General features: G+C 47.2%; 1 protein-coding gene across 1 annotated transcript in view; it reads right to left on the minus strand.

The window, feature by feature from the left end:
* Positions 1-750, minus strand: part of MAN1C1 (mannosidase alpha class 1C member 1) — a 68,790-nt gene extending 68,040 nt beyond the window's left edge. Inside the window, exon 1 of the mRNA XM_055704223.1 lies at positions 408-750. The gene's annotated coding sequence lies outside the window, so the exon portion shown is untranslated. The remainder of the gene's footprint in view (positions 1-407) is intronic.
* Between the last annotated feature and the right edge of the window lie 12,889 nt (positions 751-13,639).

Consider the following 13,639-nt stretch of genomic DNA (forward strand, 5'->3'; position numbering starts at 1 on the left):
GAGCTGCCCTCGCCCGCACAGGGCTGGAGACGATGGGGCTGCAAACAAGCGATGCGGAAAGCTCGGCTCGGGCGAAGTTTCTTGAGGAAAAAAATCTACGGATTTTGGTTTTACTAAACAAATCCCTGTAAATTCCCCCTTTCTCCCAAATCTGTGCCTCTCTGTTAAGAGGTATTCACCCCACACACACACCCAATCCCCTCCCTACGTATACTGGCAGAGACAGAGCTCGACTTTCAGACCACGAAAGCAAGCAGGACCACTTTCAAAAAGCAGGACACGTCTTGAAGACCTACGTCCCAGCCCCACATCACCCCTGCTCCTACGGGCAGGCACGGCGCTGCCCCCAAACAGGCCGTCAAACCCCCTGGGCAGACGCCTGCCTACTCCCAGCCCTGTTTACTCACCCCTCGGACACATCCAAGCCACTCTGGGTCCTACAGTGAGCAAAATCTTCTCAGTCCTGCCCGCGCATCCCAAAAGCGAGAACCCCTCGCTGCTGTCAGCGCTCACAAGCGCCCGGGAAATTAAGAGGAAGAAGCTGGCTGCCTGCCGGGCTCTCCGAGGGGCACCTCCTCCCTCCTGCCCATCCGAGCATCCAAGAGGGAAGCACCTAACCGCATCAAGCTGCTTAGAGACCTCTGCTTTTCACCTCCTTCCCGCCCCGCCTTCCTCCCCGCCGAAGGGGACCCGCCGGCGATGCCCGCACACACAGCTCGCCCGCACCGCCCGCCACCGCCGCCGCTCACTGCGACAGCGCCGGCAGCACCGCCCCCCGCCCCGCCCCCGCCCCGCCCCTCCGCCTGCCAACGGTCACCCGGAGGGGAGGCGGGGGCACCGCGAGCCAATCAGAAGACAGGGGCCTGCCCGCCGTGACGCTCGCCCCCCCCGCCACGCTCCACCCCCGCTCGCTATTGGCTATCTGGCAGAGCCTGCCCTCTCCCGTTGGCTGTTCCAAACGCCAGGAAAGCCAGGAGATACGCCCGCTTGTTTACCACGGTCGCCCGGCTCGAGTTGGGGGAGCGCCTCGCTCCGCCCCTTTCCTCCAGCCAGCCTTCCATTGGCTGCGAGGTGTGCCCCATCGCCGCTGCGATTGGCGGAGGGGGGCCCTGATACTTTAAAAAGGGGCTGAGGGCGCAGGGCGGGCTCGGCGGGCGTCGTTCTGCGCTTCCCTTCAGGCGTCGTGAGGGAGGGATTGCCCCCCGCGGTCCCCCACCCCAGGTCTGGCGGTGCTGGAGGCTCAAAGCCCTCAGGAAGGACTTTGTCCCCTGCCACTGGTGTGACCTCAAGGGCCTGGCGGGCACCACCTGGCACAACGAGGGAAGCAGGGCCCTCAGGCAGCTTAGGAACCGCTGCTCTGCACACAGAACTGTCCTTTCTGGGTTTTACGAGCCCACAGTCGACTGCCATGAAGCAAATCTGAATCCCAAATATTTAAGTCATCACCACACACCTCAACCTTCAGTGTACTGCTGTGACATAGTGCTATACTGGAGGTGAAGATGGTGAACCAAAGTGTTCCTGCTCATAAACGTTACCAAAAAAAACCCCTAAGTCTTCTGCAGAATTAACAACAAAGGAGAGGAGAGAAAAAAGGGGCACCACCCAAGAGCAGATGCTGAAGTCATCCAGGAGCAGAGCAGGAGGGTGGAGGAGGCCACCAGAGGCGATTTTTGGGTGCTGCGAGCATGAGATAGAGCAGCTGCTGCAGCAGGAGGCTGACAGGAAAGGGTAAACTGCAGCCACCCAAAGCCCTGATGTGACTAAACTTGGAAGAGCTAAAAGAGAACATTTTGTAGGCTGGAAAGGAGCTGGAGCTGTGAGGAAAGAAATCATCTGCTGTTTGTGTCTTCCTGCGCTTGGTGCGCTCCTTCATAAATAACTAACGCCGCAGGAAAGGAATACCTGAGCTGATCGCTGGGCCTAGTGGGAGCACGTTGCAGGGCCCCGCATTCTGAACTGTGCAGCTGAGAATCGGTTGTGTTGGCATTTTCCTGTGAAAAGTGCTTTAAGTGATATAAAGCAGGCGGCAGAGCGGCTCTGGGAGCAGGATTCAGGAGCTGCCATCGACCCAGCTGTGCCCAAGGCCGGTGAGCCTCCTGCCTTACCCTGCCTTACCCCTCCACAACCACCGCAGGTTTTCACCTAGTCGAAACAAAACCAAAAAAGCCAGCCTTCCTTGTGCTTTTTGCTGGATGCTCGATAGACCTTGAACGCAATTGCCCTCGGAGGTAAATTTGCATCTTGATTATTTCATTTTGAAATGTGTCCTTTGAACCGTCCCCTGTGGTTTGCAGGCACGACCAGTTCAGTGTGAGCAAGAGGGAGATGCAGGCACCACTCTCAGCCACCGCGCAGGGTTTTCTCCGGAGCAGCTGCTTGAGGAGTGCTCTGCCCAGCTGCTCTCCCTTTCCTTGCCCTGTAGCTGCACCATGAGGGAGAGGGGAGTAGATTTGGCTGCTCGCTTTTGGCAGGTCGTGCAGGAGCCTCGCTGAGCATGGCAGATGCTCCACAGGCTCATTGGAGCCCAGGGGAGCTGCTGGCAAAAAATGATTTGGTTTTGCTTCTTCACACGTCTTCGCAGGGCAGCTTGGGAGAAGGGGGGGAAAACCCAAAAGCCAGCTGCTGGTTACGTTATTTTGAGCACCAGTGCAGTGGGGAAGGCTTTTACTGCTGCCCTTCCTCATGCATTTATCAATGGTCCCTCAGGGATCAGCACCAGCGAGAGACCATTGCTCCGTGGGCTTCCATCATCCCTTCTTCCAACACCTAGCATCCTGCCTTGGCCTCAGACTGAATGGAAACAATCCTTCACCCTCCTCAGATCTCCTCTTCCCTGGGGACACCTCCAACAGCAGGCTGCATTTTGTCTCAGCCTTATAAAAAATAACCCAAACAAACAAACAAACAAAACCCCACCAAACCAAAAAGCTACGCTACTGAGGTGGTGGTCCCTTGATCTTATTATGCATGGCTGCAGGACCAAAAAGTTTAGATAGCTCTGCTTTCTTAAGAGGATTTGGGGGCATCAAGAGGGATAATAAAATCAACAGCTGAGAACAAACCAGAGGGATAATAAAATAGACAGTTCTGAACAGACCAAAAGGCTATGCCTAGCTTTTCATTTCATACAGCAGTGATAGAAAAGTTGAAGGCTTATCTTTTAATTAGGTTAAATTAAGAAATCTTTTTGTTTTGCTTTGTATTTAGCATAACATTGTCTTGAAGGTAAATGCTTAGAAATTAAAGATTTTCTAAATTAGGTTAAATTAAGATATGCTTCTTAAAGAAGACAAAGCATTGTCTTCAAGGTAAATGTTTAATTACATTTTTAAAACAATTTAGCTTGTGTAATAATAGGACAGAGCGCTCAGTCTCTGCTTGTGACTGCAGTTCCAGACATAAGGCAAATAAATTGAGAAATTGGTGTTGAAGGAGTTAGGAGGCAGTGTAATTACTGGAAAGATGGGGGTCCTGCTGCATTATCATTCTTGTTTTTAGCAGGACTGCAAGAAATAATTTTGAGAAAATTACTTTTTTTATGGCTATAAGAAAAATAGAATTTAATATCTACCTTTCTGTGAGGAATAAAACTACTGAGTGATAGATAATACTCAAGGCAAAAGAGTTTGGCAAGATAATTACACTCAAGCCTCTGGCCTATCTTTTAAAGCAGGCTTGGGTTTTTTTTCCCCTCTCGCTGTAGAAGATGTTCCCATTCTGGCTGCCGGAGTGGCCGGGATGTCTCCCCCTGTGCTGGAGCACACTCCAGTTCTTAGCCAGAAAGCCCTCTCCAACTCCCAGAACCACTCAAACCTGTGATTTTTAGGCATCACAGCAATGAGAGGACAGAGCAGGCAGATGGAGGAAAGTCTCTGTATTACTGGCAGATGGTTGCAGGGTTAACATAGTTTTGCAAAAGAGAAAAAGAAAAGACCAGAAAAGAAAACCAATCCAATCGCCTTGCTTCACTGAAGTGCAAAGGGACAGCACATTTAAATGCATCCTTAAAACAGGGCAGCCTCAGCCTGTAAACCAGATGCCTAAACTTTGTTGATAGCTACTACAAAGTATAGATAGTGACAACAAAACCTGGTGAAAATGCCAGCTTTAAAAACGAAGGAATCCTTTACCTCTAAAAGAACAAGCAGAGCAGCTGACAGAACAAGGTGCCATCTTTCAGCGCATAGTTAAAAGATTTCTGACACTTTACCGCGTGGAGCCTAATTTGTTGCTCGGCTTTCTGAAGCCTGATCTTATGAGCTGCTGAGTTCCCCGCCAGGAAGGGAGGGCTCATGCTGTGTGAGATGGCTGCTGGCTGTTCCCACCCTGGCCTCTTCCTCACGTGTGGCCCAGCAGGGAGCATTTTGGGGAGGACAAAGCTTCTTCTGCAGCATCTTTCCTCTCGGTACAGCCCCAAGGCTGCTTTTCCTCACCTGCAAGCAGCGAGGTCTAATTTCTGTTTAAAGGCTTAGATGCATGTAGGCTGTCAGGCCCACTGCAGCTACCCTCGTTTTATCTGGTTGTGATCAGATAAGGGGAGATCCATATGTTTAAACCGGCTGATACATTATGCAAACAACAACCCTAAACTTTCTCAAAGCAGGGCTCATCTACACGAGGTGAGAACGAGTGAAACAATCCCTGATGGCCTGTAATGACTCAGGACAGAAGAAATCTGTCTGATATTGATTATTTTAAGGCTTAGAAATACAAGCAGAGGACATGAGGCTCCTGAGAAGCCTAGATAATTAGGAACTTTGTTATCTGCTATGTGAAAGTAGATTGCAGTTTCACAGTGTATATAGTAGCTTGCTTTTAACCTAGCAGAGTGTGCTGTTGCCTTGTGTTACTTAAGGAGCAAAGAGTGAAAAGCATGATTGCTGATGGATCACCGGGATTGTTTTAGTAGGAGGTATTCTGCAGTTCAACAAGGCCCTGCATGTGGGCTGGGGCAATCCCAAGTACAAATACAGGTTTTCAATCTATTCTCTGCCCAACAGCTCCGAGGAGAAGGACTTGGGGGTGATGGTTGATGAGAAGCTCCATGTGGCCCAGCAATGTGTGCTTGTAGCCCAGAAAGTCAGCTGTACCCTGGGCTGCATCAAAAGCAGCATGGCTGGCAGGTCAAGGGAGGTGATTCAGCCCCTCAGCTCTGGGGCATAAGGACACAGCCCTGTTGGAGCAAGTCTGGAGGAGGCCACAAAGGTGCTCAGAGGGCTGGAGCACCGCTCCTGTGCGGACAGGACATGTTTAAGGCATGGATCTTTAGAGCAGCCCTCCTACTCTTCCAAATTTATCAGCATATATTGACCATCTTGTGCAGCCAAGGAGGAGGTTTTCAGGCTATAAATTACAAGAACAGATAAACCAGTCATGGATTTTGCCCTGATTTCATTTGGTATGTGCTCTGCAAGCATCCAATTTTCATGTGATAATTTTCATGTGTTAAACCTGTAAAGCAAGTGGCTACTAAGTCTCCTTGTCTCTTTACCAGTCAAGAATGAACGGCTGATGTAGAGAAGGCAGCTACTCTCATCCTGCCTGTGAAGCCACTGAAATGCTTGTAGCAGCTACAGCCAAATTCACACCACAGAAAACAACATAGCTAGACCCCAAACCTCTGAATTGAGACACACCACCACGCACTGATCTGCAGGTTTGACTGCTTTTAACTCCACGTTCATACATACGAGATATTAATTATCTGAATTAAGACTCCCATTCAGGGATGCAGAGGAGCCTTGCTGAGAATCCAAATGCCAGCTCTCTGCTAGCAGGAGAGAGACATTTGCACAATGTAAAACCCACCACCACATAAGCCAGACTTATGTATTCTAAGAAAAAGGGGAAAAGCCATTCACATCTGAGATAACAATCTGTTCTATGTCCCTTAAACCAGAACTGGGTAGGAATGAGCTTTCACAAGAGGAGAAATCTTGCTTAATTATGGTAGAGGCTTACATCTCAATGATCTTACCTCTTCTGTGCTAGGGAAAATATAAACCAAGATGAAAAATAGTGCAAAAGTAGAAACACAGCATAAGGTACACAGAGGAAAAAGCAGAAACAGTTCTAGTTCGTTACTTTCTTGTAACACCAGGTGACTAATATCACAGGCTGCACAGGCTTTTCTTCTTCATTAAAATCTGCATCATTGTCATGACTGTATTCCATTTTCCCCTACTTAAGTAAGATAAGGGCCACAAGAATGTAATGAATTTGCTGTTGTGAATGTGAAGCAACATCTTAATTTAGATGGCTTTGGAAATAAGGTCCCAAGTGGAAAATGTCTAAGAATAATTTTCAGAAAAAGAGTTGACTTGTCAGAAAATGCAGTTCAGGCTAACCAGGACTGCAGACAAATTGGTTATGAACTGGTGAGTAGTTTTGTGTAAGAAAAGGGAAACAAAAATGGCTTTCAACAAACAGAAGCATTAAGAACACCCAACAATTTTAAACCAAAATTAAACATTTGATTTGGATGAAAAAAAGTATCTGGAGTCAACCCAAAAAGCAGTTTGTATAAGATGCGGTGGCCCCAATGGCATCCTGGGGAATGAATTTCCCTCGACAGTCTATAGTATTTTTTTTTACCTGGAGTTGTTTGGAGCAGGAAGATCTCCCCTCCTTTCCAGGTAAAATTTGGCTATTCAGTTTCCTAACAAGTCTGCAGTCATCAAACTACTTGGAAAGACACCAGGAGGTGACAGTCTCATCTTATCTTGGTGGGGACCAAGTGCAGCTCAAAAATGTGCCAGGGGACCCTATTTGACAAAACAGAGGAATTTTCCAGCCACAGAAGAAGCCAACCAGAATGATGCCTTTAGAAACTGCCAGGCTTCTTGGTAGTCACTGAAGTCTGGTTAAAGGAAAATAATCTCCCCAAGGGTTAATTTTCATTTATTTGACAATCATCTGTGTAGTCCCTTGTCAAGTCTCAAATCCAGAGACATTCTCATATGTCTGCAGCAGTCTCTGCTTCCCCCCAGATGTGATAATCTCTGCTCTCCATGAAGCATTGGGCTAGGTTTGCTCCAAGAACATTGAAACAAATGCATATTTCACAAAAAATCTTCTTTCATCATATAAATATATCCTGCTGCTGCTTTTTAGAGAGTGGATTTCAAGGCCAGGAAATAATGACCAACATCTTCAAATGCTGGGAAGATTAATCATCATGTGGGAGCATGGGAGGAAAAGCCTTTCTGTTCATCCTATTCATTGTCCACAGACCAGAAGAAAGGAAAAAAAAAAATTCTTTTCATTCTGCTCGGTGTTTTGGGCAAAGACGAAACACAGTCACACATTTTCATTACCTGCCTCAGAGCTCTCGCTGTTTACGTCAGCCCCACGAGCAATGGTTTACCTCGGACCCGCTGCCCGAATTGTCACTTCTGTTAATAATTATGCCATGGGGTTAGGGATTTCAGCAGTTTTCAGCTCTGGTGCTGAAACTGAAGAGGCTCATGCCCAAAGGGTATAGTTTTAGATGAGTATTAGTATGTGAATTCTTCTGGGCTAATGGATAAGTGCTCCAATAATTTAGGACGGTGATCTCCAATTTGTGGTTAGCAGACCCTTGGGGTTAATACACTGCTCTGTAGCAATCTATAAAAAAATACTGGAAAAAAACAAGTTCATTTAAACCATATGGAAATCTAGACAGAGGACATTTGTTTTTAGGAGACCACAAGTCAAAGACTAAAACCTGCTGGTTTATGGAGGGTGCAAAAATACTTATCAAAATAGCTGTTACAGGACAAGCAGCCTTGGTTTTTTTTCAGCAAGAGACAGCAGTGTAAGAAACCTTTGGGTCGGATTATTAACTGCAATTATTAGACTTAATGGCAAGTGATAACTCCACTAGCTTGGAGGTCCTCTGGCCATTTTTCTACAGATAGGTTAAGTTACTGTCCAACATTGCTGCCTTTAGATTGGATTCTCTCTGACACTGTTTAGGAAATCCTTGATAAACTCATTGGATCAAACCATCAACCCCTCTCAATTATTTTCCTGTGCTACTAAAGTGATGTAGAGGGACCCTGAATCTGCTGCAGAGACACTCCCCTGCACATGGTAAATGAGAACCCTGCACCATTACAGAACAAGCATCTTCTGAACGCAAACAGATCCATCTTGCAGAGGGGAAAAATGTTTTCCTACTTCTCTTGGTGCCAAGCTCATCTCCCTTAAACTTTAATGCTTTTGAACTAGGCCATTACGAGCCAGGCCAAGAGAAATAAAGACACCTTAGAGCATTTGAATAGGGTAACGTAAATATTTCCATTATAGGGAAAAAGAAGCACTTCCAAAGAGTTAAAAGTCATTTAAACTATGTGCTGCAATGAAAATTCCAGCTTACGGCGCGATATATTGGCCATCCCCAGGTGACCACTAAGGCTCTGTTAAAATCATTTGTCAACTGTACAGTAACTTACGCTGGAGGGTAAAGTAGGTCAGTAGATGCCCTTTGGGCAATTATATTAAGATTAATACACAAGTTCCAGAGTATTTTATTGGCACTACTTGGATATTCCCAGCCTCTTTCTGCAGTGATCTGAACCTGCCATGTTATTGACTGGGATAAATACCTCACATGTTTTGCGTGGATCCTGGTGCCTGGCAGGTGGAGTCCCTCCCCAGGGACTTTCAAGGTAAGCAGAATTTAAACCTCTTTCAAAGAGGTCAATAGTGCGTAGGAAAAAAGAAAAAAAAAAAAAAAAAGAGATAAGGTTAACGGGGCAGATGTTCCAGCAGCTAAATATATTTCTATTCCCTGTAGAGAGGAGTAAAAGTTGTTGAAGCGCTTTGCTATGCATTGCTTTGCCAAATTATAGAATTACCCTTTTCCCTGTCCAGACATTAACCAATACAGGAAAATAGAGACACTGTGGAGTTCACATTTCCAGAGTGGGAGTTCCTGTGTCAGATCATTAGTATCCAGACAAGAAATACGACTTAAGATTTTAAATTATCATGGGAAGTCATAAGCTAAAGCCATAAAAGAAGAATAATCTGCACTTTGCAGACATGCTGGTGTCACAGTCCTATTTTGCAGGTTATTTTTTTCCCCCTGAAAAGCAGGGCTGTCACTTTTTTAAAAAAAACCCAACTTTTCCCCTGAATGCCAATATCCTCCTGTAAGGCCAAATCCACCTCAGCCAGTTGCCTTCTTTCTGCTGTGCACTGCACCATGCTCCCTGCTAAATACTGGAGTATGAGGAGGGCCCAGCATAGCCCAGAATAACTTTTAAGTCACCTTCAGGGTGACATTCATCTGTCCCAACCTGAGAAACAGGTCACTCCTCACATGGCTCAGATGAATCACTGTCTACACTATATTTATACGTGAGCCTGGGGAGGTCTATACCAAACTGTTGACATTTTGCCAGCGTAAGTCTGGTGAACAGAGATGTCCCATCTAAGTCATGGCATATGCAGGCAAAACACATCCTCTGACACAGACACAGCTTGTAGATACCTCATCATCCCCACATCAGCACTGGAGAGGCGATTGCATTCTGCTGACAGAGGAGCTCCCTTTCCCAGTACCAACTGGCTCCTTACTGCAGGGCTTCACTGGTGGAAGTGTGCCAGCAAAGGCTGTGCCGTACGAAGGAGCCTGCTGCGGACTGGTGGGAGACTGGGGTTTGACCCTCCGTGTTGCTACGGAATTCAGAAGAGTCTTCCTCAGTTGCCTTTCAATTTTTCCTAGGTCAGTACAAAATAAAACAATTCTATGGTGCTGAAGCCCTGTGAAACAGGAAAATGCCTTTCTCATCTGATGTCTCTGGGTGGTACCAGCCCAGACTCACCATCCCATCGTTCCCCACCTGTCACCTAAGAGTTCCCATGGAATGAGAAATCTAATTGACCCATAGATCCAATTACAACTCAGGAGGCATTGGTCTTTCCTTTTCTACCTTAAGCTTGCACGTAGGGCAATGCCCAATTACCCCAAAGAACAAGAAAAATCTTCCTTGGATCCTCACCCAGACCAAACAGATCCCCTTCGAGGACCCTAACAAACCTCGTATAGGTTGGTGCTTTCTCCCTCTCCCAACACATATGTCTGTGTGAGCAAGTGTGCTCACTCCGCAGCTGGCAGCAGTGCCCAAAAGAGAGTGGGAAAAAAGCATTTGTATTTCTGTGCCTCAAGCTGTTGTATATTAGCACGCATTTCTAAATACAGGTCTCCTATGGGCTGCACCAGCCATGCACACTGCATACAGATTAAAAGGCTCTGACCAGGTGGCCAGGCTGTAAAATAGGAAATGAGAACTGCAGAAAATAACAAAATAAGGGATTATAAAAATACCTTGCAGGTATCAGAAGCGCAAGGGAGTGGGGAAATGAAGTTATGGGGGAAGGGCAAGTTAAGGAAATTAATGTTTCAGGGCAGCGTCCTCCTGTCCCAGCTTCAGGAAGGACCAAACGCCAAAGATTTTTTGGTCAAGACATGAAATGCATGACCTGTGGGGACACAGTGTCTTCTAGCCTGGCTGATGGGTTTCTGATGGAGAGCTGCAATACTGACAGTCTTCATGCTGCTGATATTCTCCCAGGTTTTGTAGCTCTTTGAAGCCAGAGAGGTGCAGGATAGGCTGAGCTTCCTTGGAGCAGAAGCCCACAGACTGTAACTACTGAATGGGGTATGGAGTTAATCAACATAGCCAGTGCTGAGGCCATGTACTTTCAAGAAGCTTTGTAGGAGTTAGCTAGCACTGTAGGGAGGTTGTAATTGCTCATTTTCTAGCTGGTTGGTAGGGGAAAAGCAATGTCACCTACGCTGATCTTGGAACGTTGTTGCTTGGTGTCTGCTTCAATTTGTCAGGTGTTTTTTCCAGCCATCGCTCTGACACAAGCCACCGAGTCCGTGATGGCTCTCAAGGGCAGCCCGTGGGCTGTGTGGTGCGGAGGAGGGCAGACGGACACGTGCACCCTGCTCACCGGGGCTCCTCGCCTGCGGGATGGATGGAGCAGCGGCATCCAGTAGCATCTCAAATCAGGGCCAGGAAGAAGCCTGCAGAAACCAGGGAAGCCTGTCTGTATTTGCCAAAGGCAAATTCACCTCAACCTTTAATACTTTGGTAATGACCTGTTTCCAGAGCTCTTCCCCCAACTTGCTTGGGGCTCTTCCCATTTAAGCTGAGAAAATCCTCCTAGTGTTGGCATCAGCTCTGACAGATAAAAGGAGGAGGAATTTCAGCCCTCAAATAGTCATTGCCAAGAGTCATCCTAGAGACAAGAAGAAAAATCCTGGGACAGATGATCAAATGGTTGATTGCAGAATGCTGCTTTACATGGAAGCTTTACCATGCTCCTCTTGAACTAGTTGCCCACCTTTTTGCACCTGGTGGATCAAACTTTTGAGGAGAGGGAATACAGTATTGTGTCAGGGCTGGGAAGGTCTTTCAGATATAAGAAATTCTTGTCTTTCCTCCCCCAAGTTTGAAGACTGCGTGTGGTTTTAGAGAGATCTGGTAATTCAGATGGTAGTTTAAAGTCCAGCACAGATGTTACTAAGTGACATCTTTAAAGCATGTGTTGCTGTATAAAATCAGACTACATGCTGATAATGGTTTCCCCTGGCTTTACAATCTATTGCACTTATTCTCACCACACAGCCAGAAACCACCTTTCCAGCTATTGCATTATGTTATCACTTCAGCGCCTTCCTGAAATGGCCTTAGTAGGTCCCAAATCAGATAAAGCCCGAGCTCATCAGGGTAGCCAGTGCTTAAAGGAGGCTTTATCACTCCCTGCTTCAAACTTTGCAGCCACAGCAAGAGACACGAGGCAGGTTAGGATTAGGCTCACCTTGCTCTAGACTGAACATTTCCCAGATTCCAGCTACAAATCTCCCAGCTCCATCACTCCTGGCTCAGCATGTGGTTCAAACCAAGGGTTTGAGAGGGGTTAGTCACTCGGAAGAGACTGATTCAATGACATTTAACTAAAGCTGGTAGGAACAGCATGAGGGAGGAAGTGTTGACAATACAAGGGCAGGACCAGCCTGCACCCCCTCTGAGTAAAATGAGGGGATCATCTTGCAGCCATCAGACCTGGTCTGCTGATCATGGACCAAAGAGGGGCTGACAAGTGGGATCATATTGTCAGCTGGGATGCAGTGGCACTGTGGGGACAGACAAAGGACCCCCAGCACTGAAGAGTCTGTTCCCGGCTCTCAGGAAAGTCACATCACAGACTCTCCTTCGTTATCACAAAGAGACCAGCTGCTCCACAGGCATCCCATAAATCACATCTTGTTGCAAAACACACGGGTGGGCGCTCTCAAAAGCTCTGCAGTGCTCTGGGCCAGCCCAGAGCCGGTATCACACAGCCGTGGCAGTCACAGGCATCAGGCAGTGGCATCCAGAACTCCCCATGGGCTTTTGGTTAGCCAGATGAAACCCAAACGTCTCATCTCCGGAATTTTGCTCTGAGGAAGCAATACTTTTAAACTTGTTTGCAGCTGTCTCTCTCATCTGCTACTGCTGTGTCAGGTAGGAAATAAAGAGATGTAATTTCAAGCTCAGCAGTATTGCACCTCCTTATGCAATCTGGTTAACGAGACGAGGGAACACTTGTAACTGAAAAGATCCACTCCAGCCTGTGCTGGCTCTATCTTACCCCGGCCTCGGGAGACCACGCTCTCATTTTGAGGCCATAAAAAGCAGAAATGGAAAGGCACAGAGCATCAAGGGCAGGAGGAAGCACCTATGAAATATAACTAGCATGCTAGGCAAGTTTCTCCTGTCATAGTTATAAAATGACTTGTATGCCATCTAAAGTCCTTGAATAAATTCACCAGAAGCTTTTCCCCTTCTCCCATCACATTCCACAGACTGAGGTCAGGTCAGCTCAATATATAAATGGGAGATCATGAAGGAGCAAGTAACCCAGATACCGACAGTCTTCCCCCAGAGTTTAGCCTTGACTCACACACCACCAGCCGTCCCCGGGATCACAATGTCTTAACCAACACGAAAAAACAAATTCCACCTTCTTGTCACCCTTAAAAGCAAAGGTCTTCCCCTCCCAGCACCAACTGTTTTCAGGCACTTACAATCACATTTTGCTAATGAGCTCCTACCTGCTGCGCAGCCCTAAAACACTTACGGATGCACCAAAACCCCCAACATAAACACTGAGGATCCAATCCAGCCCAATTTAAGAAGCTGATGCCAAGCAGAGCAGCACAGACCCATCCCCCTAGCCCACAGACATCCCACTGGATGACAAATACTCCCAGGTACCTGGGGCTGTGGCTTCTGGGATTTATTTAATTACTCTGAGAGTCAAGAGGGTGGGTTCGGGGAAGCTGTGAGTCAAAGAGCTCCACCTGCGGATTAGGGAAGCCTTCCTGCCAGACCTGATGCCATACAGCTGGGAGGGAGGTGGTGGGACGGGCAATGACAGCTTTACAAAGGTCAGCACCCAGTATTTCTGTACAATCTTGTGTGCTCAGTGTAAGTAAGTATTTCTCACTCCAGCTGGACCCATGCTATAAAGCTACGCGGGAGTGAACTAGATTGTCTTCTGGCTCATGCATCAACCACAAAATTATAGGTTCCTGTTATAGACTCTTTATTAAAAGGTGATTTCACGGGAGCCATAAAGAGGGTGATTTTCA

This window comes from Falco cherrug, chromosome 3 (assembly GCF_023634085.1).
Source record: "Falco cherrug isolate bFalChe1 chromosome 3, bFalChe1.pri, whole genome shotgun sequence".
NCBI classification, from domain to species: Eukaryota; Metazoa; Chordata; class Aves; order Falconiformes; family Falconidae; genus Falco; species Falco cherrug.